We start from the raw sequence: 25,189 nt of genomic DNA on the forward strand, positions 1-25,189 counted from the left end.
TCTCTCTCAGTCCTTGCAAAAGTACCTAATGCTAAATAGGACAAGAAGTTGGACAGTGATTTATTCCTCCCTGGTGTCTTTTAAAACAACATGAGGCTGTTAAAATGGTGTGGCTCTTTCCTTCAGGGATCTTCTTTTAAGATAAACAAGGCATGGCTGAAAAGAAGGATTCCTGCAGCATATGCCTATAGTGATTATCTGAGCCAAGGTTAGCAAGTGGAATGTCCTGTTCATGAAGTGGTGAACATCTGAATCAGCTCAATACTTGCTGGGGGCCTTAGTCCTCCTGGCATATAATGTAATAGAAGAGCATAGACATTTCTGTGTCACCCTGAAAGAACTTGTTTTTTTCTGTGGTTTGAGTGAATGAACTGGTCGTCTTAGTGTTGTAATACAAATAGGAATGTGGCACATTCTTAGGAATTGTCAAGAAGTAAGTAGAACAGGCAATGGAATCAAGTAATGCTGTGAGCACGGATTTGAATTGTGTACAGTGCCAGTTCAGAATACAAAAGCCAAAGTCTACGGGGGTGGGGTAGGGACAATTTATGTGAACATCAACATGTTACAAAATGTGGAAGTGCAAGTGTGTGGAAATCAAAATGCTTTCTGTACAGTTGACTTGTTTTGAAAGCGATTGCATCATTTATATTGCCTATGTAGAGGTTGCAATTACCAGGAACTGTAGCTCTGGGGAGCTCACACAATATGTTGCACAGTTACCTGGGCAACGGATATGTTATTTCTTGCAAGATTTCTGTTGCACTTCCTTTCTGGTGGTGGGGACAGTACATTGGCTAACAAGAAATCAATGCTAGTTGTGCTGAGATTCCTTAGTGTGTCTATGCCTAATGGCACTGGGTTACTATAAAGTAGTTTTAAAGTATCATATTGAAAGGCTGCTGTATCACCATAGCTGATACACATGGCTTGAGGTCAGGCCTGAGCCTTCCTTAAAAAAGATTTTTTTAACCCTCCCTTAAAAAAAAATCTAAGGAAGAGTTGTAGGAATTCAGACATATGGAGAAAATGAATACTACCTTGTCATTAAGAGAGGATAACAGGTCACTCAGATACCATTTATATCAGGGCTGCACATCTTTGGCCCTCCTGCAGATGTTGGATTACAATGCCCATCACCCTTGACTATTGGCTGCTGTGGCTGGGGATGATGAGAGTCGTAGTCCAAAAACAGCTGGAGGGCCGAAGTTGTGCAGCCTTGATCTATATGTTGTCGGCATCCAGAGCAGCATTAGTGCAACAGGACTTAGTGAAAGCAATTTCTAGCCTTGCGTCCACTCCCTGCAATACCCCAAGCCCCCCCCCGCCCCACTCACCATTCCAGGAGGGCCATTGAACATTCCGCAGTGGTGTGGATTCAGGAGGGAAGCAAGCCTGGAAATCAGGCAGAGACACTTTCGAGGGAGTGGCTGCAAGGGGAGGAGATGATGTTGGAAATTGCTTTCACTAAGTCTCGCTTACATTAACACTGCTCTGGATGCTAGTCATTGTTTTAAGGATTTGGCTATGATACGATTATTGTGCTTGTTTTGTTATAATTGTGCCACAGTTGTACCTTGCATCAACCCAATTTTTCCAGGAGTCCCTTTTAAAAAGAGAGGGGGATTAGGAGGAGGCTGCTAGTAGTTGGTTGTTGGCCAACTGTTGCTGCTGCCACTGCTTGCTTCAGTCCTCTGTGTCTGGCCTTGAGTCTACCAAGGCCTCTGCTTCTGCCACAGTCCTGCCTACGCTCTTGCTCAGTCCAATAATAATTTGAATTTCAATCCTTATGCCAGTGTACCTAGCCTATATGTGCAGAAGCAGACTTCTGCATGTATATCTGTGTGATGAGTTATACCTACAAGCAGGTTATGTGAATGGTCTGGAAGGCTCTCATAGGGACTGCACATATGCAATTTCAGGTAGATTGTCAGCAACAGCACCAATCATGACCCAATTACATGTTACATTAAGTGTATAGTTTAGACCTATGTGTATGCGTTCCTTCAAATTTAAATAGTGGTCTGGAGTGGCATAATTAGGATTGGGACTGTAGTGCATGGGTAGGGGGTAATCAATCCTTTACCATCATTCTAAACAAAAATTTGCAGCCGGAACAAAAATTCACCACCACCATCACCCTGAAGCTGCTAATGGCTTTGTGAGGGAAATTCTCATTAATGCTTGTGTGTATAATTAAATTGAGGTCTACAAGCTTAACTCTGCCCCCCGAAACCTTGGCTAACGTTTGAGCTATTCACTGGAGTAGATAATAGTACAGTGGTCCCTCGACTTACGAACTTAATCCATTCCGAATGCACATTCGTAGGTCGAAAAGTTCGTAAGTCGAAAAGCGGTTTCCCATAGGAATGCATTGGAAACGGATTAATTCGTTCCGGAGCCTAGGAAAAAGACCCAGACACCCAGTTTTTTGTGCAAAACTCTTTATCAAGTGCACTTTAAAGGCATGCAAACTGCACAGCAACATTACTTTTCAACAATAAACATTTACAACAGCACTTTATCATTTTTTGGGACCTGATGCAGGTCACTTCAGGGCACTTTAAAGGCAGGCAGGCACACTCAACATGCCTCAGCCTCAGCCAACATTTCTAAACCTTACTCAACACAGTTTTTGGACCTGATGCAGGTCACTGCAGTGCTTTTCAAAGACAGGCAGGCACAATGAACATGCCTCAGCCAACATTTTAAAGCATTACTGTACACACCTCAGATTTGGAACATGTTAAGGACACTTGTGTGCAATTCTAAGGCAGGCACTCTTCGAAGGAGCATGCCTCTTTTCTTTACACCACACATCTCAACTTGGGAACATGTTAAGGACACTTGTGTGCAATTCTAAGGCAGGCACTCTTCGAAGGAACATGCCTCACCCTCAGGTTACATTTCTTTACACCACACACCTCAACTTGGGAACAGGAAAAACAGGAAATGTAAACTGCAAACAGCAATGAACTTTTTAATTTTCAAACCAAAAAAATCATTTCTGGGAAGAGGAGGCAGAGGGTGACAACTGGGAAGAACAGCAAGGTTCTTCCTCCTGCCTTGCCTGCTTCACCACAAACCGGTCCATGGTCTGCTGCCTCTGTCTCTTGCAGAGCATTGCTCGCCATGGGGCAACGACCACATTATCAAAGTGCTCCACAGCTTCCTGGGCTGCAGCCTGATCCTCACTGAGATCGTTCACAAAAATTCGTACGTCAAGGAAACCACATCTAAAATTCGTACGTCGAGGAAACCTCATCTCAAACCGCCAACAGTTTTCCATTCGGATGTCGAAAAATTTGTAAGCATGCGGCCACTTTTTTCGTTCGTAAGTCGAAAAATTCGGATGTCGAGTAGTTCGTAAGTCGAGGGACCACTGTATAGACAGTTATGATGGAGTGGAGAGATTTCACTTCAGGGGTTTCCAAATATGGGTTGCCAGATGTTGCTGGACTACAACTCCTATTAACTGCATAAGAAGTAATCCCACTGTAATCCTTTTAAGTCCGAGGTTCCCAACTTTAGGTCCTTGAGATGTTGTTGGCCATTGTGGATGCAGTTAATAGGAGCTGTAGTCCATCAACATCTGGCAACCCATATTTGGAAACCCCTGAAGTGAAATCTCTCCACTCCCTCATAACTGTCTATACAGTGGTCCCTCGACTTACGAACTACTCGACATCCGAATTTTTTGAATTACGAACGAAAAAAGTGGCCGCATGCTTACAAATTTTTCGACATCCGAATGGAAAACTGTTGGCGGTTTTAGATGAGGTTTCCTCGACTTACGAATTTTTGTGAAAGATCTCAGTGAGGATCAGGCTGCAGCCCAGGAAGCTGTGGAGCACTTTGATAATGTGGTCGTTGCCCCATGGCGAGCAATGCTCTGCAAGAGACAGAGGCAGCAGACCATGGACCGGTTTGTGGTGAAGCAGGCAAGGCAGGAGGAAGAACCTTGCTGTTCTTCCCAGTTGTCACCCTCTGCCTCCTCTTCCCAGAAATGATTTTTTTGGTTTGAAAATTAAAAAGTTCATTGCTGTTTGCAGTTTACATTTCCTGTTTTTCCTGTTCCCAAGTTGAGGTGTGTGGTGTAAAGAAATGTAACCTGAGGGTGAGGCATGTTCCTTCGAAGAGTGCCTGCCTTAGAATTGCACACAAGTGTCCTTAACATGTTCCCAAGTTGAGATGTGTGGTGTAAAGAAAAGAGGCATGCTCCTTCGAAGAGTGCCTGCCTTAGAATTGCACACAAGTGTCCTTAACATGTTCCAAATCTGAGGTGTGTACAGTAATGCTTTAAAATGTTGGCTGAGGCATGTTCATTGTGCCTGCCTGTCTTTGAAAAGCACTGCAGTGACCTGCATCAGGTCCAAAAACTGTGTTGAGTAAGGTTTAGAAATGTTGGCTGAGGCTGAGGCATGTTGAGTGTGCCTGCCTGCCTTTAAAGTGCCCTGAAGTGACCTGCATCAGGTCCCAAAAAATGATAAAGTGCTGTTGTAAATGTTTATTGTTGAAAAGTAATGTTGCTGTGCAGTTTGCATGCCTTTAAAGTGCACTTGATAAAGAGTTTTGCACAAAAAACTGGGTGTCTGGGTCTTTTTCCTAGGCTCCGGAACGAATTAATCCGTTTCCAATGCATTCCTATGGGAAACCGCTTTTCGACTTACGAACTTTTCGACCTACGAATGTGCATTCAGAATAGATTACGTTCATAAGTCGAGGGACCACTGTATATTAAAGATACATTCAAATTTAATAATGTTGTTAGTCTCATCTCTTCTTTGAACTAGTAAATGGGAGGTTGCTTGTAACCTTGTGAAAAAGGAGGAACGTTGCTACCAACACCTGGAGGATGCCAGAATGGCTAATGGGTAAAGTCAGGGAAGCTATAAAGGGGAAGAAGACTTCCTTCCAAAATTGGAAGGCCTACCCTGATGAAGAGAACAGAAAGGAAGACAAACACTGGCAAAAGAAATGCAAGGTGACAATAAGGGAGGTGAAAAGAGAGTTTGAGGAACATTTAGCTAAAAGCATCAAGGGGAATAACAAAAACTTCTTTCAATGCATCAGAAGCAGGAAACCTGCCCATGATGCGGTTGGACTCAGAGACAATGAGGGAGTGAAAGGGATTATTAAGGAGGATATGGAGGTTGCAGAGAAGCTAAAGGAGTTCTTGAGATCTGTCTTCATGGCAGATCTCAAGAGGATACTGAGCGTATCCCCAGTAACCTCAGTTCCTATATACTCAGTATCTTCAGTTCCTGAACTGGACTTCTCAGGGACAGAGGCTAAAGAACTGAGTCAGATAGAGGTGGCCAGAGTTGATGTTCTAAACTGTCTGGAAAAATTAAAAACTAGCAAATCACCAGGGCCAGAAGGAACTTAAAAGAACTTAAAGTCCTTAAAGAACTCAAACCTGAAATTGCTGACCCCCTTGCTAAAATATATAACTTATCCCTACAATCAGGCTCTGTACCAGAGGACTGGAAACTTGCCTATGTAATACCAGTTTTCAATTAGGGATGTGGCAGGGAGGGGGATCCAGGAAATTACATGCCAGTTAGTTTAATGTCTTATCCAGGAAAATTGATGGGCAGCATCCTCAAGGATACAATTTTAAAGCACATAGAAGAACAGGCCCTGCTGGGAGGGAACCAGCATGGCTTCTGCAAAGGTAAATCTTGCCTCACCAACCTCTTGGAGTTCTTTGAGAGTGTCAACAGGTGTGTGGATAAAGGTGATCCAGTTGACATAGTATATCTGGACTTCCAAAAAGCTTTCAATAAAGTTCCCCATCAAACTCTTGAGAAAACTTAGCATGGGATAAGGGGCAAGTACATGTGTGGATTGGTTACTGGCTAAAGGACAGGAAGCAGAGGGCAGGTATAAGTGGAGAGTTTTCACAATGGAGGGAAGTAAGAAGTAGGTTCCCCTAGGGATCTGTGCTTTTTAATTTATTCAGAAATGAACTAGAAGTTGGGGTAAGCAGTGAGGTGGCCAGATTTATTTATTTATTTATTTATTTAACATTTTTCTGTACCGCTCAAACCTGAGTCTCTGGGCAGTTTACAATTATAATCATTGAAACATTAAATCAATTAAACAATTAAAATCATTTAAACATTAAAATCATTAACATTAAAATCATTTAAAACCCAACAGGTTTTAAAGGAGAAGATTTGCAGATGACGCCAAACTATTTAGGGTAGTGAAACCCAAAACAGATTGTGAGGAATTCCAAAAGGAACTCTCTAAACTAGGGGAGTGGGCAACAAAATGGAAAATGCGGCTCAATGTGGACAAGTGTAAAGTGATGCATATTGGGGCAAAAAAACCCCAACTTCAACTATATGCTGATGGGGTCTGAGCTGTCAGAGACTGACCAGGAGAGGGATCTTGGGGTCATGTTGGATAGCTTTTTGAAAGTGTCGACTCAATGTGCAGCAGCTGTGAAAAAGGCTAATTCCATGCTAGGTATCATTAGGAAGGGGATTGATAATAAAACTGCTAATATTTTAATGCCCTTACACAAAACTATGGTGCAGCTACACTCGGAGTACTGTGTACAATTCTGGTCACCATACCTAAAGAAGGACATTGTAGAACTGGAAATGGTGCAGGAGTGGGCAACCAAGATGATCAGGGGCCTAGAGCACCTTCCTTACGAGGCAAGACTACAACACTTAGGGCTTTTTAGTTTAGAAAAAAGACAACTGTGGGGAGACATGATAAGACATCTATAAAATCATGCATGGTGTGGAGAAAGTTGATAGAATTTTTTCTCCGTCTCGCATAACACTAGAACCAGGGGTCATCCCATGAAATTGATTGCCAGGAAATTTAGGACCAGCAAACGGAAGTACCGTATTTTACGGACTATAAGACGCATTTTTTCACTCGAAAAATAGCCACCAAAATTCAGGTGCGTCTTTTACTCGCAAGCCTGCCCGAGGGGGAGGGGTATCCCCCAGCATACAATGCTAAACGATGCTATTAACTCTATGCAGCCTGGGGACTGCCGCTCCAGCTCACCCTCCGCCGCTAGGCCTGTGAACTCCCCGTTCATGCAATTACATCACCACCAGCAACACCATTGTTTTCAGCTTTCTGTTTTACTTTCTGCAAGCATATTCAGCTGAAGAAAGTGTAAAGAATTAAGAAAGCCGAAGTGGTAGCCGCTCCCTCCTCTGGTATGTGCATACTGATGAGAAGTGGAGCACTGGAAAACGAAAGAGGGTAGTGGTTTTTTTTAAAATAGAGTCAGAAGCAGGTTGAAGAGAAAACAAGGAGTGGAGTACCAACAATTGAAAGAGGACTTATCTGAGGCGAGGAGAACAAACTGAAGCAAGGCTGAAAGTCCTTTCCTGGAGCTAGCAGGAGTGAAGAAAGTGAAAAGAATTAAGAAAGCAGAGCTCCCTCATCTGGTATGTGCATACTGGTGAGGAGCGGAGAGCTGGGAAACGAAAGAGGTGTTGTTGTTTTTTAATAGAGTCAGAAGCAGGTTGAAGAGAAAACAAGGAGTGGAGTAGCAGCAATTGAAAGAGGACTTATCTGAGGCAAGAAGAAAGGAGAACAAACTGAAGCAAGGCTGAGAGTCCTTTCCTGGCGCTACCGGTAGCAGGGCTTTTCGGTATAGTTGATAACAGTTTAATATGTTAAAACCCTGAAAAACTGGATTAAAATTAAGGTGCGTCCTATAGTCTGTAGCGTCTTATAGTCCGTAAAATACGGTACTTTTTCATATCCCTCTAATTCAGGCTGCTATTGTTTGTCAGTTGTGTCTTGTGTGCAAACACTTTCTGACTAATCCTTTTATTTAACTGTTATTTAAGAGTCTATGCGGTTTTTAGAATTATCTTAAGTAATCATAAGGTATGCATCTTAGATCAGGTATCAGTATTTTAAGGGGGGAAATACATACCATATCATTGGTTCAGTAGCATGGAAGTTTCTTATTATGCTAAATTAAAGTTGGGTATACAATTGAAGTAGTTTTATAAAGATCCATACACAGAGTGTTAACAAGGTTGTTGCATTTTCCATAGAGGCATGAACAACTGATGTAATCTTAAATATCAATTGATGTAGATTTTATTTTAACTGTCAGTCAGTATTAGCATTTCGTAAAGCTCCCTCACAAGTAATCTGTAGTCTGATCTTTACCCTTTATATTCAAGTATATTTTGAACACAACGTTATGTTGTGGCCAGTATTTCATTGTAGTAAATAGTCTTGCTAAATGTTATGCTGATTTTGAATTAAAACCCAGGGTCCCCATGTTCTGTCATACCATAGGGTGTACTAGGGGAGTGTGAGGCATGCAGGGCAATAAATTGCTATTATGGGGTGGCACTGTGTGCTGGTCTGTTTTCAGTGGTTGCATTTGTGGGGGAAATTGAGAGAGGACACATCTAACCCTTTGTTATCCCATATAGTAAGTTTATCAGAAGAAAGCCCCACCTCATGGTCTCCTGGAATTACACCCATTTACTTATGGGAGTGAATAGCAGCTATTTGTCTGTCTGTCTTCATTTCATTTATATACCACTCATCCAAAGTGGCTCAGGGCCGTTCATGAAGAGGGGTACCTGTCAGACCACATTCACCCATATGAATCTGCCAGGACTCTCAGTTCATCGTCTCAGGACCTGCTCATGACAGAGATTCGGTTGGCAGGGACTAGAGACAGGGCCTTTTCAGTTGTGGCCCCTCAGCTTTGGAACGCCTGCCCTGAAGAACTTCACCATGTTCAGTCCCTCAGTGTGTTTTTAAAACAACAACTAAAAACACACCTTTTAAAGGAGGCTTTTTAATGCTCCATTTTTTGTTACATCTGGTAGGTTAGTTTGTAGTTTTTATAACTCAGTTTTTAGCTTTTAAAATATTTTGTTAATTTGAACTTTATACTAATTTTGGTTTTTAACCTGACTTGTAACTTAATTTTATTACTTTTATTAACTTAATTTTATTACTTTTATTGTATATTGTATCTATTTTATTGTTGTGAGCCGCCCCGAGCAGTAGTGTACTGGAGGGGCAGGGTATAAATATTTTAAATAAATAATAAATACATAAATAAACAGAAATAAAGCTATTAAAATATTAACATGAAGCTCATTAGAACCATTTAAATATGATTAAAATGCCAAGGCAAAAACCAACAGGTCTTTATGGATGATAAACCTCTGTGGATGATAAACCTCTTATTTCCATGGGGAGTGGCTGCTGAGAAGGCCCAACCCCAAGTTGCCATTAGACAAACTGGCAGCATCCAGAGATGGATCTCTCCTGATGATCTTAATAAATGGTGAGATCTTACAGAAAAAAAGTGTCCTCGAAGCGCACTTCGAATTTGGGTTGAAGCCATTCAGGGCTTTAAAGGTAATAACCAGCACTTCATATTTTCCCTGGGAAAACGTTGGAAGCGAGTGCAGCTCTTTGAGAATGGGCATGATGTGGTCTCTCGGGAATACCCTAGAGACCAATCTGGCTGCCGCATGTTCTATAAGGAAAAACAAAGTAAGTGTTAATAAAATAAGTTTTACTTATGGACAGTATTGCAATAGGGGCATAACTACCACTCATCCCTGGCAATGAGTGACCAGGCCTGTTCCAACAGGTGTGCCATTGGCTTCAGTGTCTGTCTGCTAGCAGTGAGCATGTTCTTATGGCACTTAGGACTGGCTCCCACATGGAGAAGGGGAAAGCTTCAGGTAGCTGGTTCTTGGTACTGCTACTTCCACCTGTGTCTCTTTAGTTCTACCACCTACTCCTTCCTTTCCTTGGCATTCTTGTCAGCCATCCTTCTCTCCAAGCCATGTTGGATGGAAATAAGACAATTTCCTGGCCAGAGAATGGAAGGAAGGGGCTGGGCGTTTGCAAATATTTCTGGAGAATGGTCAGGGGTGGGGGAAGGATTTTTCTAAAAGAAACTACAAATTTAATGTAACCAAAACTTCTTTTAAAATGAAGCTTGGTGGCACTACACCCCCATTGCCAGCATTGTTTTAATTTTGCCGGTTTTAATTTTGCCAGTTTTAATTTTGCTTCCATTTTGCAAATTTAACAAGCTGTGGAATTGGGGCAGGGTGGGGGGAGAAAGATGGTAGTTAAGATATCCAGTGGTTGATGGATGTTCTTTATGTGAATAAGCCAGGTCATTTAGGGAAAGGCATGTAAATGTTATAGACTGCTGCCTCCCAGAAGCCTGTTTAAGCAGCCTCCACATTACGGCATCATATATGAATTGATCCTTAATGTCCACTGCTTACACTGGAATACAGTTTGTTGAACTGGTCCTTGAAATCTTTGTTTAATAGCACTTCCCAAATTGTATGCTTGGTGTCCTGTAGCCCTGCATAATGAATGTCTCAGAATATGAAAATTGCAGCTTACAGGGGCCATTCACACAATTGGGCGGACGGGGGAAAGGCTACACAAATCTTTCCTTTCCCCAAGACGAGCCATGGAACGTTGCTGGGAGCACTAACCATGCTCCAAGAAAATCCACTGCTGCAACAGGCAGCACGGAGCTCTGAAGGCTGGGATGATGCATCCCGGTCTCCAGGTATCCCACAATGCATTGTGCACCAGGGGATTCCCCGAGGGGACAGGCACTCTAGGCGCTCATCTCTGTGTCTGCTTGGGCTTAATATAGCCTGCACACCCTGCAGCCTGGGTTAACGGTGCCAGCACACCATTAACCCAGGATATCAGCCAGCCTAAAACACTGGGTTAGGCGGTGCTGCCCCGCTGGGATTGGGCCTGATCCTGGAGGTTCTCATGCACAACCTAACTCAAGCTGGGTTTTCCTAGCCTAGGTTAGTCTGAGTGTGATAACAGCCTCACAGTTTATTGCAGTTTATTTTGTTTTATTCATTATCTCCGCTGTCTCCTATGTGTTTCTGTACCGTTCTCTGTGCCTGTCCCATAACTATATAGATAGAGTAGCACATCAACAAATGAAGGGAAAATGATGAAAGATAAAAATAAATGGAGAGAAGATGTCTCAGCTGCCTACATCAAATGGGGAAGATGGAGTACCTGTTTGAAAGCCAACTTATTCATAGGTAGTTATTCCAGCTTTCTTGCATGCTCCAAGAACAATGGTCTACATTGTTGTGCAGCATAACACAGGCAGTACCCATCTGCTCGTGCTGTTGCAGGATGCTAGCAAAGCAATGGTAAGCTTGTACGTTTGTGCAAGATCACAAATACTTATAGTAGTGTGCCTTCACTCTAGAAGCGCTACTTAGATAGAAGCACACTGCTTAGCAACATGTTTCCCATCTAAGTAGTACTCCCAGAGTGTGGACACGCTAGTTTAAGTAAGACTGCCAGTGCTTTGCTAGGAGTCTGCACCAGCTCAGACAGATCAGCACTGAATTGCTTGTGTTGCTACAGACTCCTGGTGAAGAACTCTGGTGAAGACCAGGAGTCTGTAGCAGCACAAGCAAATCAGTTTAACCCATGCCATGCTGTGCAACATGTGGACCACTGTTCCTTTGAAGTCTTTCTGGAGACTTCAGGAGAAGTTAGTACCTCTTGAATGCGGTACTGACGTTCACAGGTCAAATCACAGATGTGGAGCACCATTTGGTCGAAGGCAAACTGAGCAGCTGTTCCTATCATGTTGTAGAATACATTCCAGAGCAAATACCGCTGGTAGAGGCATACATTTGTAGTTTTCTCCATTTATAAATATTTCCATTGGTGATGCAGTATCTGGTGAGAGAGGAAAGATGAGCAGCCGGTTTCTCAAGGCAAAGTGGAAAATAAAATCTGATTTGTCTGACTTTGAAATTTATTATGTATGCTGTAATTGTGGAATATGTTTCTTGGGGGAAAACTTTATTTGCTTCTATTCTGTATCATGTATGAGGTGACCAGGGCCTGGAGAACATTTGCATCCTCATGCTCTTAATAAAAATGTTTATTTTTTATTTTTTGCTCTGCAGCAATGTATATTTCATTGCTGCTAGTGACAACTCAGAGACTGGGGAGTGACACTTAACTTCTTCCTGCTACAGTGACATGATGACAGGTGTTGTGGGAAAGAGAAAGATACTATGATTAAAATTCTTCCAAAGATGGCATATTCACTCTTATACCTTAATGGAAATAACTTCTTAGTGAAAACTACATGTCAAGGATATCCACTATGTATTTTGAATCAATGACTTTAAATATGAAAGGATTAATGTTCCTTTAAACTTGTGTTACAATTAATATTACATTAATGAACATATTTGTTATATTTCATTACTCTTGATTGTAATAATTTATTACTGTATAGATTTTTTAATATTTAGATGAGATTTTTGCCATTGAGGTAGGAAGTTTCTTATTGTTTTCCTTATTTAGTGATAATTTACAATGATACATTTTATACCTAATAGATCCTTAATCCTCAGATTTTATTACAGGACACCTTTAAAATCTTTCCATAAATGAAGCTTGTCTTACATCACCAGTCACAAATTTACTTATTATAACCCAGGCTGTCCAAATTTAGATCCTCAAATAAGATAATTCAGTAGTTACAATAATCACATCACACACACACACACACACACACACACACACACACACACACAGACATCTTGCACAGTGCCTATAAAACCTGTTGTGAGAGCCTATGTATAGAGCCTACGTACAAGTGCATTGAGTGCTGGTAAGAACAACTGTGCAATCGTTTCTAGATCTGACCATCCCAAAAACTCTATTCAGACATTGTGTTGTACGAATGTACAGATGTCTGTACACGAGTACATGTTTTTCTGAACCTGCGTTTATTTTAAAAGTGAAACTGGGTGTAGACCCATTAAGTGCATTGTATAGTAGGAAGTGTGCTGCTGTACCTGTGCATTTTGTACACTCATCATAAGAGTGTTGAACATAATGTATGAATACTGCTAAAATGATTCTAGAATTTGCACAGGGACCTGCCCCATCCATGCTAAGGCTGTGCCACAGTGTAACTTGACTTGCAAAGCAAGGCAAAGATCTCTACCAACTTACACATAGAAAATTGAGCAGCTTGGCTGTTTTTAGAACCCTGAGGCCCTAAGAGGTATGGCATGTTAACATACAGGGCTCTTATAAGCAGATTCTTCACAAGTGTCCTGCCAAACCTAATAACACATACCTTCAATTCCGATAACCTATTTTTTCATTGGGAGGGGGAAATCTTCCCAAAAACATGGCGTGGTTTTCATTTATAATATAGAAAACAATAGCTTTTGTAGTATTGAAGGAAATAATTATCTTCGTTGAAAAGCAAAATGAGTCTATATAGGCTTCATGACAATGCCTTGACCAGTGTTTGCTGATATAACAAATAATAATATCTTCTTTTACTGCTTAAATTTTATTGACTGACATCCTGATGAAATTATCCATTGGAAGTCCCATTGAACTTAACAGGTCAAGTTAGTAACAAATAACTTGTCTCATTAATTTCATTGAGGCTTCTGTGGAGTAATTTAATCAGCCATTAATTAGCAAATGATATTATCCCAGCTACCTACTTCAGTGAGGTTGACTCAGTTATTATATGATTAGAATGGAAATGCAACCTGGTCAGTTATGGCTGTGTTCTCACAGCATGGGCAGTTCTGGTGAAGGGGTCTGATCACATCTAGCAATTGTAGAGTAAGCCTTAGTTAGCCAATGCGGTGGGACTATGGTCAGTGCTAAAGCACAGGTTCTCATGTCACATTCTGTGAAAGTGTGCCCAGCTTGCTGCTTGCACAGATTGTGAGAACATGGACACAATCTTCAGTTTTAATTTTATCCAGGATAGCTTTTTATTGCCAGAACTATAATACTGGATATCCAGTTGGCAAATATGGTGCTCCTTAGTCTTTTCTTAGTTATGCATAGTTTGCTCAGCGCATGCTATGCTGAACAACTTGTAGCAGCAAGTGTTACCAAGATTCAGTACACAATAGCCAAGCTGTGAAATGATGAAATCGGTGTTGTCAGCTGGAAAGCTTTCAAAAAAGCATTGGTTACTAGCTGGGCCAGGTGCAGAACATCTGCACCTCTGGCCAGCCCACCCACCGCCACTGCCCCCCCCCCATACCAGCATGCCTGGCTTTCTGGCTGGCCACCCAGCCAGCCGATACCCTCCGCTGGCTTCTCTCCTCCACCCCTGCACTTTCTGGCGGGCCAGCTGGCTAGTCCACTTCCTCCCCCCACACACACTTTCTGGCTTGCAGGCCAGCCAGAAAGCCTGCCTGCCACCTCCTCCCACCCCCTCCTCCCGGCAGCTGGGCCAAGCCAGCCTGCCACCTCCTCCCTGCAGGTGGCAGGTTCATGCCTGCCCGCCACCACCTCCTCCAGCCGACCAGTGGCCGGGCCAGGGCCAGGCTGGCCCGCCGCTGCCTCCTCCTCCAGGCAGCTGGCCCGGCCCACCGCCATCTCCTCTGGCCAACTGGCGGCCAGGCCCGCCGCTTCCGGCTTGGCCAGGCTGGCCTGCCACTGCAACCATTGTTTTCCATCCCCGTTGCTATCCCCCAGGCAGCTGCTTTCGCGAGAACTACCACACATGGGGTTAGCGACAGGTACATTTAGGAGAATTAAATATATAGAAGATATTTATTTATGTATTTATTGTTTGTTTGTTTGTTTGTTTGTTTAGGCAGGCACCTCATATCTTCAAGTTCAATTTTGTTTTCTTCATACTGACTGGGTTAAGGTGTTCCTGTTTATTTCCTCTTGATAAGGAGATCTGTCACATCAATGTCTTTCTCCATTATTCAAAAGAAGTCCTGAAGCTTTGTAAGTTCTGATGCCACTTCATGAGTTTCCAAACTGTAGTTGTCATGCAACTTGTGGATCTCACTAGCACTGACAGGAGCACTTAGTATTTGTCTGCTTGTTCTTCTTATCATACTTTGGGGAGTGAACACATCCATTTCTTTTGTGATATCAATAGTGTGATCATCAAAGTGATCCTGCATCGGTAGCAAAAGACAATCCAGCATTGCATTGTAAATGGCACATTACAAGACAGATCTACATCAGGGATTGACTCATCAGCACCAGCATTGTCAAAAAACCTCTTATGATGAACAATTTGTATGTTTCCTTCCAATCACAATTTAGTAGGCATCTGCAAAAGTCTCTGTTTGACTTTGAATGTAAGCCCACCCTTCATCACTTCTGAGATACTGTAGTTCCTTTGTGACATCTCCTGCTATTGTCTTCACTGTCCCCAAATCTGTAACGACTCCTTGTAATGCTGAAGTGACAGCATCAAGAATTTGAAATGTTTCTAGGCAATAACAAGCACTGAGGTGAATTCTAAACTTTTCAACTTCTTTTTCAGTTATGATGCAGTAGTTGTGATCAGTGTACCCTGTAAGAGGGATTCCCAGATGTTGTTGACTACAACTCCCATAATCCCCAGCCAAGTCCAACAAAAAATAGTTGTTCGTTCTTATTGGACTCCAGTTATTTTTAATTTATTGTTACATTTATACTCCGCCTTTCATTAAGAAAATCCCAAGGCACAGAGCCGATCAGACTCTCTGAATGTTGGTTGAGCAAATTTGACAAGTGTTGGAGATGTGGGGAAGGCTGGACTTTTACATCTGTTCCTTAATTTTAAGGTAATATCTTCATTCTGGAAAAGATAAGTGACTGTCGATTTAATCATAGCAAGGGAATATCCTCTCCTACTTCAGTTTTGTTGGGATTGCCTTCTGATGTAGAAGGAATAACCCTTAATAAATTGAAATGGCTTACTAGGGCCTTTCTGATGGCTAAACACATTGTTCCACAAAACTGGAAATGCAAATACCCTCCAAATATTGAAAAATTGATCTGATTACTTACTTTAGCAGCCCACAAATGTTCTTTTTTAGACTAAATCTCATTTTTCTAAGTATGAGGCAGTTGGGTCTGAGTTTTTGGAACTATTTGCATTGGAAGTGTAAAGTATGTAATTTAGTAAAATAATTTTTTAAATTCCCCAGCCAAAGGTCATTGAAGCTGGGAATGCTGGGAGTTGTAGGCAACAACATCTGGGAATCCCTCTTACCGCCAGCAGAGCCAGAGGGCTCTGTACCAGACAATGTGGAAAGCCAAGCGAATTCCCCTGTTGTTTTGCTGGCTTTTGTCTCTTTAGCACCTCTCGAGTTGCACAGTGGGAGCGAACCTGGCTCTCCGGGCTCAGATGCTGTTTCCCTGGGGTCTTCCCCTCTGGATATTCAAACGAACTCTAAGCCCATTTCTCCATCAGTGGACCTTAAGTAATACTCCACATATGTGGCCCGCATGGCCTCTGCCCTGGGTGTGAGCCTCAGTACACATCAGAAAGGGGAATTGGACCCCTTGTTCAGCCTTATTGATGTGGAGGCTAAGGTACCTTAGCACTGCATTGTTGAGGGTCATGCGAGGACACTGGAAAAAGCCGGTGACTCTCTCCCAACCCAACAGGCTCTTGGAGAGCTTTTACAGAGTATAGCTGTAGGATGATACAGCTTTCCTAAAGAATCACCCCACCCCTAACTCCATTGTGGTGGAGGCATCTCTGCAGAAGTCCAGAGGTCACAGTCATTCTGCGCCCAGTGATAAGGAGGGCAGGAAATTGGACTCCTTTGGAAGGGGGCTTTACTCAGCTTCGGCTCTCCACTTGCGGGTGGCTAATTACTAGGCCTACCACTTTTTGTGGGAGAAGATGGCCCCCTTTTTGGATCTCCTGCCACAGGACAAACATGGCCCGGCTAAAGTCTTTCTCTGCAAAGCAGTACAGGTTGTGAAATAGGAGCTCTACTCAGCTAGACACTCTGTCAAGTGTGCGGCCAAATTGATGGCCATGTCTGTGGCTCAGGAGGCATGCCTGGCTGCATTCGTCTGGTCTGACCAATGAGGCTCACGCTAGGATTGAAGATCTTCCCTTTGCGGGTTCTAGCCTCTTTGTGGAGAAAATGGATGGCATGCTAAGGAAGGTCCAGAAGATGAGGAGTACGGCCAAGTTGATGTCCTACCCTTCCTCGGCCCCTATGCCACAGAGGCCTTCCAGGTGGTCTCTTTATCAATAACCAAAAGCTCCTTTGCAACAGCAATCTCCATCAGAACGTTCTTTTTATGGCAAGAAGTTCCAGTCTAGATACAAGTCTGGGTTCCAACGTAGTAAACTGGCCTTTCAGAAGCAGCGTCCGAACAAAAGAAACAATGACTGTGGGCCCTTTCTGACCCACCTGGCTCCATTTGCAGCTAATTGGGACAGGGTGACCGCAGATCAGTGTGTCCTCATGGTCATACGTATGGGATATGCTCTTGAGTTCTGCAGGACGGCACCCATGTCCGGGGTTGTGACTACTCCATCTACTCCGGAGTTGGACAAAGAGTTATCCACTCTCCTCTCAAAAGATGCAATAGAAATGGTTGCAAATGTGGAGAACCCCAGTTTCTATTCCCGATACTTTGTCATTCCAGACCTGAACAGAATGAAACATCTGGTCCCTGAACAGGCAATTTCCGAATAGTTTCCGACTATCCTGGCCCTCCTAGCAAAAGACATGTGGATGGTCTCCCTAGACTTGAAGGACGCGTATTAAAATGTCTCAATACACCCTCAGCATCAGTGCTTCCTGCATTTCTAGATAGCGGGGATCCCTTACCAGTTCAAGGCCTTGCCATTTGGTCTCATGACAGTACCGAGGGTTTTTACAAAATGCCTGGTCCCGGTGGTGGCCTTTCTGCAGGAACAAGGGATGAAGATCCTGCCTTAACTGGACAATTGGCTCATCCTGCTGAGTTCCAGACAAGCTGCCCTGGAGGCTCTCAGATCGATCATCAATACCCTACAGAATCTGGGCTTCCAGATCTATTTCAAGAAGTCACAGCTGTAGCCGGTCTGCAGGATACAATTTATAGGGCTGATCTTTGATACTGATCTAGAGAAGGTCTTCTTCCCAGAGGCCCGCATAAGAACGCTTATAAGGCTGGCCTCTGCTTTTCTGGCTGGAGGGCTGCAAACCATGCACTTGATGCAACACCTCTTGGGACATATGGCTGCCATCACGTATGTGCTCCCTCATGTGAGCCTTTGGATGCACGTCATTCAGTGGTGATTCCTGGACATGTTTGTCCCTCTTCAGGACTTGGCTCCTTTGGAGTGCACAACCCCTCCGTGGGTGTGGGCGACCGGAGCATGGTGGGTCGAGACTTGTCATCTGATCTTCGGCACCACCTTCCAGGTTCCCCAGCTGTGATGGGTGATTACGACTGACACATCGGAGATTGGTTGGGGCACTGATTTGGATGGGTTTCACCTTAGTGGCCATTGCAAAGGAGAAAGGTCGGCACTTCAGTTATCTGGAATTATTGGCCATATTCCATGCACTCAAGGGTTTCTTGCCCATGATTGTGGGTTTCTCGGTGACATTCCAGACAGACTATACAACAGCAAAAGCCTATATAAGTCGACAAGGAGTCACGACTTCAAGGAGCCTTCTGTTCCTGTCGCTAGACCTCTGGTAGTGGTGTGTGGCACATGCAGTGTCACCTCATGCGGTATACATCCAGGGGTCCCTGAATGTCCATGCAGACACATTGAGCAGACTGACGACAGTCTCCCACAAATGGGCCTTGGACCAGGGTATTCTCCTGGGCATATTTGCAACATGGGGTGCTCCAGCTCTAGATGTTTTTGCATCTCAGGACAATGTACAGTATGCCCTCTATTGTTCCAGGGGAGGGGATGGTGAGGGTTCTTGGGGAGATGCTTTTGTCCTGGACAGGCCCCCTCCTTTACCTGTGTCTTCCGTTTCCCTTCATTCCGAGGGTTCTGCGCAAACTGAGAGAGGACCTTTCCAGGGCCATCCTGATACCCCCCCTGGTGGCCCAGGAGGCCTTGGTCTGTGGCTCTGAGATGGCTGGCAGTGACTTGGGTGTGCCTCCCTGTTCTCCCTTATCTTCTGTTGCAGGAGAGGGGGTGGGTGCTGCACCCGGACATTCGGTCCCTGCACTTGACGGCCTGGAAGATCCTACCGATTTCACGATGAGGTTCAGAGTCATTATGCTCGCGGCGAGAAAGCCATCAACGCAAAAGCCATAAGGACATCAGTGGACCCGTTTCTGTTGCTTTGCTTCTCGGAATGGTTTTGATGTGCTTAACCTGTCTGCCCAAGATATTTATACCTATTTGCTATCCCTAAAAGAGTCTGTTCTAAAGCTCTCTTCCCTCAAGGTACATTTGGCAGCCATTGTGGCACATTTGTCAGCCCCCTGGGTTTCCTGGTTTAAGGACCCATTAGTTAAAAGTTTCCTGAAAGGATTGTCCCTCGTCTTTCTGGATGACCCTGTTATGTCACCGGCCTGGGACTTGTCTGTGGTTTTGGCTGGATTGCTACAGCCTCCCTTCGAGCCTTTGGCCTTGATTGACCCCTGTCTCCTGATGTGGAAAGTTACCTTCCTGGTGGCCATCACCTCCGCCAGGAGCGTCAGTGAACTATGGGCCCTGAGGGTTGATCTGTTGTATCTACAGTTTCACAAGGACAATGTGGTACTCTGACTTGATGTCCAATTCCTTCCGAAGGTGGTTTCCATGTTCCATCGTTCCTTGCCACTCACTTTGCTTGTGTTTTTCCAGGACCCTTCCTCTGAGGCAGAGCGCAGGTTGCATCATTTGGACATCAGGAGGGCATTATCCTTCTATGTCCAGAGGTCCGCAGAATGGAGGAAAACTCCTTCTTTGTTTGTTCTATATGATGGACCACGGAAAGGTCTACAGGTTTCTGCTTAGTCCATGTCTAGGTGGATAGTTTCGACAATTGAATTTTGTTACAAATTAGCACATAAACAGTTGCCTGTGACTGTTAAGGTGCATTCGGTTAGGTCCACGGCGGCCTCTGTTGCCTTTGATTGTGCAGTCCCGTTGGACACTATCTGTCAGGCAGCTACTTGGCTTTTGCCCCACTCCTTTATCCGTCATTATGCTATTGATGCTGGGGCATGGAATGATGCTATGTTTGGTAGGAGTGTCCTGCAGTCCATTTTCAGTTGATGTACTTTTTTCTGAAATAAATACTTCTGGAAGATTCCATATGGTTTCAGTTTGTTCCCTCCTCCTTGGGTGCTAGCTTGTTATGCACCCATTGGTGTAAAAGACAGAGCCCACATCGAAGAACTACAGGTTGCTTATCTGTAACGTTTGTTCTTCTAGTGGTCATCTGTCCTTTAACACGCCCTCCTGTCCTCCCCTCTGGGTCTGTTGAAGTTGAACTCTGTGACTGAGGGGATGAGGAGTGGCGCAGATGCATATAGAAGCTGGAGGTGAGGTTCCCACCCAAAGCAGGGGAATTGAGCTTGTTAGGTTCCGACGAGGTTTTTGTGCAAGCACATACCCCATTGGTGTAAAAGGACAGATGACCACTAGAAGGACCAAAGTTACAGGTAAGCAACCTGTAGTTATCCATGCTCCCAATCTGGACCTGTCATGACTGCTGCACTGAGTAGCCACTTGAATCTAGACCAGCACTAGACCCCAGTCCTGAGCCCTGACCCTGAAAGACTGGAGTCCCTTGAAATGGCACCCTCAGAGTCTGAGCCTCCAAAATGACACCTCCTGAAGAGCCATTCACCATTACACTTCCTGATATCTGCACACCAGGACTATTCGGGATCAAATAAAGAGGAGTACCAGACGCTGACACAGAAGGCTGATCTTTTAGGGTTTCTCCAGGCAAGCAGGCCTGGAGTCCTAGAGCTATTTAAGAGTTTGGCTCACCACTGACTGCTGTCTGAGTGATTTGTCCCATGGAGCTCTGCATATGTTGCAACCACCTTGCCTTGTCATCTTCAAAACCTTATGGGCCCTTGTCTGCCAAATAGGACAGTGCCTATAGTGGTTTAAACGAAAGGTTAAGCCCATCAGTGTTAAGGATAGGGTTAATGTAACATATAGTTTTTAGCTTAGTGGCAGAAAACTACAATGTGTTCAAGAATGTTATTTAACTCTGTTAAATATCATATTGACAGTTATCTCCCAGAGTAACATTTGTTTGATAAGTAGCATGCATATCAAAGTGTGGAGCATTTAAATTTAGGTATTTTTGGGAGGGTAACAATGGGTTTATGAAGCAACAGACAAAAATGTCTTGATTAAGCAAATCTGTTCAAATAGAGAATCAGGGTGCTTTGCTTCAGTTTCACTCAGCTTAAGGATCAGTTCATGCATACCAGCCTCTAAATAGTAAGGTGTGTTATGCCTTATCGTTTTTATAAATAAGTACATGTTCTTAACATGTGTGCACAGTGATGATATATGCCACCTTTTTTTAACCTACTTGTGATTTCCCAAATTAGCTGCATGAAGAGAACAATGTAAAGTCATAATGATAGCTATAATGCTGCACAGTTTCCATCCTACTTCACAGCACCCATATAGGAGGTGAGTGGGGATGCTTTACATGGAGTCGGGCCTGGACTAGAGACATGCTTGTTACTGTGACAGTGCTCTGCATTGGAAGTTTAGTCCTTGTTAATTCTTGTGACATTTACTGGAGCCAATCAGAAGCATATGACAGCAGAATGAGAAACACTATTTATTTATTTATTTATTTATTTATTTATTTAACACATTTCTATACCGCCCTAACCCAAGGCCTCAGGGCAGTTCACAACAACAAATACTAAAAACAATTTAAAACAAATAATAAACAATCAAAAGTTTTAAAAATTTAAAAGTTAAAAAGTTAAAAAGCTTGGGTAAAAAGATGAGTCTTTAAATCCCTTTTAAAAGCCACTAGAGATGGGAAGACTCTTATTCTCACGGGAAGTGCATTCCAAAGTCTCGGGGCGACAACAGAGAAGGCCCGTCCCTGGGTGGCCACCAAACGACATGAAGGTAGCCACAGACAAGCCTCCCCTGATGAACGTAGTGGACGATGGGGATCATGCAGAAGAAGACGCTGTCTTAAATACCGTGGGACTAAGCTGTTTAGGGCTTTATAGGTTATAACCAGCACTTTGTATTTTGCCCGGAAACCTATCGGCAGCCAGTGCAACTCCTGTAATATAGGAGTAATATGGTCTCTTCGAGATGACCCGGAGACCAATCTGGCTGCCGCATTTTGTACTAAGTGTAGTTTCCGGACTACGTACAAAGGCAGCCCCACATAGAGCGCATTGCAGTAATCAAGTCTGGAGGTTACCAGCAAGTGTACTACTGTTTTGAGATCATGAACTTCAAGAAACGGACGCAGCTGGCGTATCAACCAAAGCTGATAGAAAGCGCTTCTGGCCACTGCCTCAACCTGGGAAACCAGGGAGAGGTGTGGATCCAGAAGCACTCCCAGACTGCGTACCTGTTCCTTCTGAGGAAGTGTGGCCCCATCTAGAACAGGTAGATCAATATCGCTTCCCGAGTGACGACCGCGCACAATAAGTACCTCCGTCTTGTCTGGATTCAGTCTCAGTTTGTTATCCCTCATCCATCCCATTACTGCTTCCAAGCAGGCATTCAGGGAGGATATGCCTTCTCCTGATGATGTTGACATGGAGAAATAGATTTGGGTGTCATCAGCATACTGATAACACCCAGCACCAAATCTCCGGATGATCTCTCCCAACGGTTTCATGTAGATATTAAAGAGCATTGGAGACAATATGGAGCCCTGAGGGACTCCATATAAAAGCTCAGATTTTGAAGAGCAACAGTCTCCAAGCGACACCATCTGGAATCTGCCAGAAAGGTAGGAGCGGAACCACTGCAAAGCAGTGTCTCCCACCCCCAACACTCTCAGACGTTCCAGAAGGATACTATGGTCGATAGTATCGAAAGCCGCCGAGAGATCCAAAAGGACCAACAGAGTCACACTTCCTCTGTCCATTCCCAATTGGAGATCATCCATCAGGCCAACGAAGGCAGTCTCCACCCCATAGCCCGCCCGAAAACCAGTTTGAAATGGGTCTAGATAATCAGTTTCCTCCAAGACCGCCTGGAGCTGGGAGGCCACCACCCTCTCAATCACCTTGCCCAACCATGGGAGGTTGGAGATAGGCCTGTAGCTATTAAACTCTGAGGGGTCCAAGGCAGGCTTCTTAAGAATAGGTCTAATAATTGCCTCCTTTAAACAAGGAGGCATCCTGCCCTCCCTCAGAGAGGCATTTATAATTGCCACCAGGCTCTCCACAACAACCCCCTTGCCAGATAGTATAAGCCACGTCGGGCAAGGATCAAGCAGACAGGTGGTAGGATGCACCGTTCCGAGCAGCTTGTCCACATCCTCAGGAGTCACAAACTGAAATTGATCCAGTCTAACCACACAAGAGGAGTTGCTGGATACCTCTGCATCTGACACTGCGATAACTGTGGAGTCTAAATCGACCCGAATACGAGAGACTTTGTCCACAAAAAACTCATTAAAAGCATCTCCCCATTGCTCTCAGATCTCCCCATTGTTTTATTGTTCAGTTGCTGGCCCAGGCCTTTCTCAAGAACAAAGGCCAGGAGAGACAGTATGTGTGGTTTGAGAGAATCTGTGTGACACACTCTCTCAAGAACTACAAGTGCCAGCGTTGCTTCATTTCCACTGGCATTTCCTATGCATGTACAGGAGTCAATGAAATGTGCCAGCTGGAAGGAGGGATAAGCACCATAAGAAACATGGACATTGAGATTCCAGAGATGTTGGGAACCAATGCTGCTTACAGAGTTTCTACGCCCTAGAACAGATGTGATTTAATAAGCCAGGCCTCTGTTTTCCAGAGAACATGGGGAAACTGGCAGTTGATCCCAGAAACAAGTAGCAGTATCTCAAGAGCATTTGTCACTTGTGTATAATTAATATGTATACCTGCCATACTGTCATGTCTGGTTACAAATGCAAGTCAGACAGCCCTAAACATCATAGCTTAAACAAAATGGCCTAAAGAAACTGTACAGAATGATGGTAAAATGTGGCATCTGAATGGGAAAACTATGTTTCTAGGTAGTGTCTCAAATCAAAGCATGTCTGTCTTGCGGGGGGGGGGGGCAGCTGTCAGTTGGCAAAAAATAAATAAAAATGCCAGTATTTTCACTTGACAAATTTTGGAAGGCAATGCAAGCTATGTAAAATTAAGTCACTATAATTTAACATTTAAACAGAAGGCATGTGGAAGGTATATTTACAATTCATTCATTAGTGCAGATTATAGCATAGAAGTTAAACTCCTCATTGTTCAGGGCAATATACCTTAAACAAATGGATCTGTGCTCTTTCTGTCTTGTTTAATTCCTTGCTTTCTTTGCTTTTTACTCCTCTCCCCTGTCCCTTCCCCTGTGTGTATTTATATCTTGGGGACAAGATCTTTCTCTCCCACTGGTTTCTATTCTGCTTCTAGATTTCCCTTTAACAGTCCCCACTTCCTGCCTCATGTGCTTACTCCTGTCTTCTCTAATATTGATTCCCGCTCATGCTGCCCAGTCACTCCTAATGATTTTTGACATTCTTAAGGGTGGAATGCTTCCTTGCACACTCCATCATGATTCTCCCCTGGCAGGATACAAGTAACTCCCACTGAAGTCAATGAGAGTTATTTGTAATCCTGTACGAGGGAGAAACACTAGCCCATCAGAGACAGTTGCAAGCATACAGGCCACGGTGGACTGGTGCTTAAAAGAGCTTTCTTACATCTGGGTGGGAGATGACGATCAAATGGAACTTGCTGCATGCCCAAAGATCTTAACTAATCAATATGTTTGGAGACAAGAGACAGTTGCTCCCAGGTCAGGTTGGTTGGTGCCTGTGGACTTGCTGTCCACCACCACTAGCCAAGCTTCTCCAGCTCAGGTTACTTGCCTTGGATACTTTGAGTTGATTGCTTCACATTATTCCTTATTCTCCTGGTATGTGTACATATTTGGGAGGGGCCATAGCTCAGTGGCAGGACACATTATTTTCATGCAGACGGTCCCAGGTTCAATCCTTGGTGTCTTCATGTATCGCTCAGAAACACCTCTGCCTGAAACCCTAGAAAGCTGCTGCCTGTGGAGAAAATACTGAATGAGATGGAACAAGGGCCATTGCCAGCTCCCTGACTGTGACCTTTCTTGATTTAGATAGATGATCTGTTCGGGCAATCAGAACTCCACCCTATTACTGAGCAAGTAGCCAGAACTATCATCAGAAAGTTGGTTTGGTCCAAAAGAAACACTAGTGTGATCCAGTTATGTTTTTACTCCAGC

At 43.9% G+C, this 25,189-nt stretch overlaps 1 protein-coding gene across 2 annotated transcripts in view; it reads left to right on the forward strand.

Annotated features, from left to right (window-relative positions):
• LOC128343611 (contactin-4) overlaps positions 1-25,189 on the forward strand; it is a 920,791-nt gene that overhangs the window by 399,386 nt on the left and 496,216 nt on the right. The gene's annotated exons all lie outside the window — the stretch shown is intronic.

Source organism: Hemicordylus capensis, chromosome 2, assembly GCF_027244095.1.
Source record: "Hemicordylus capensis ecotype Gifberg chromosome 2, rHemCap1.1.pri, whole genome shotgun sequence".
Lineage (NCBI taxonomy): Eukaryota > Metazoa > Chordata > Lepidosauria > Squamata > Cordylidae > Hemicordylus > Hemicordylus capensis.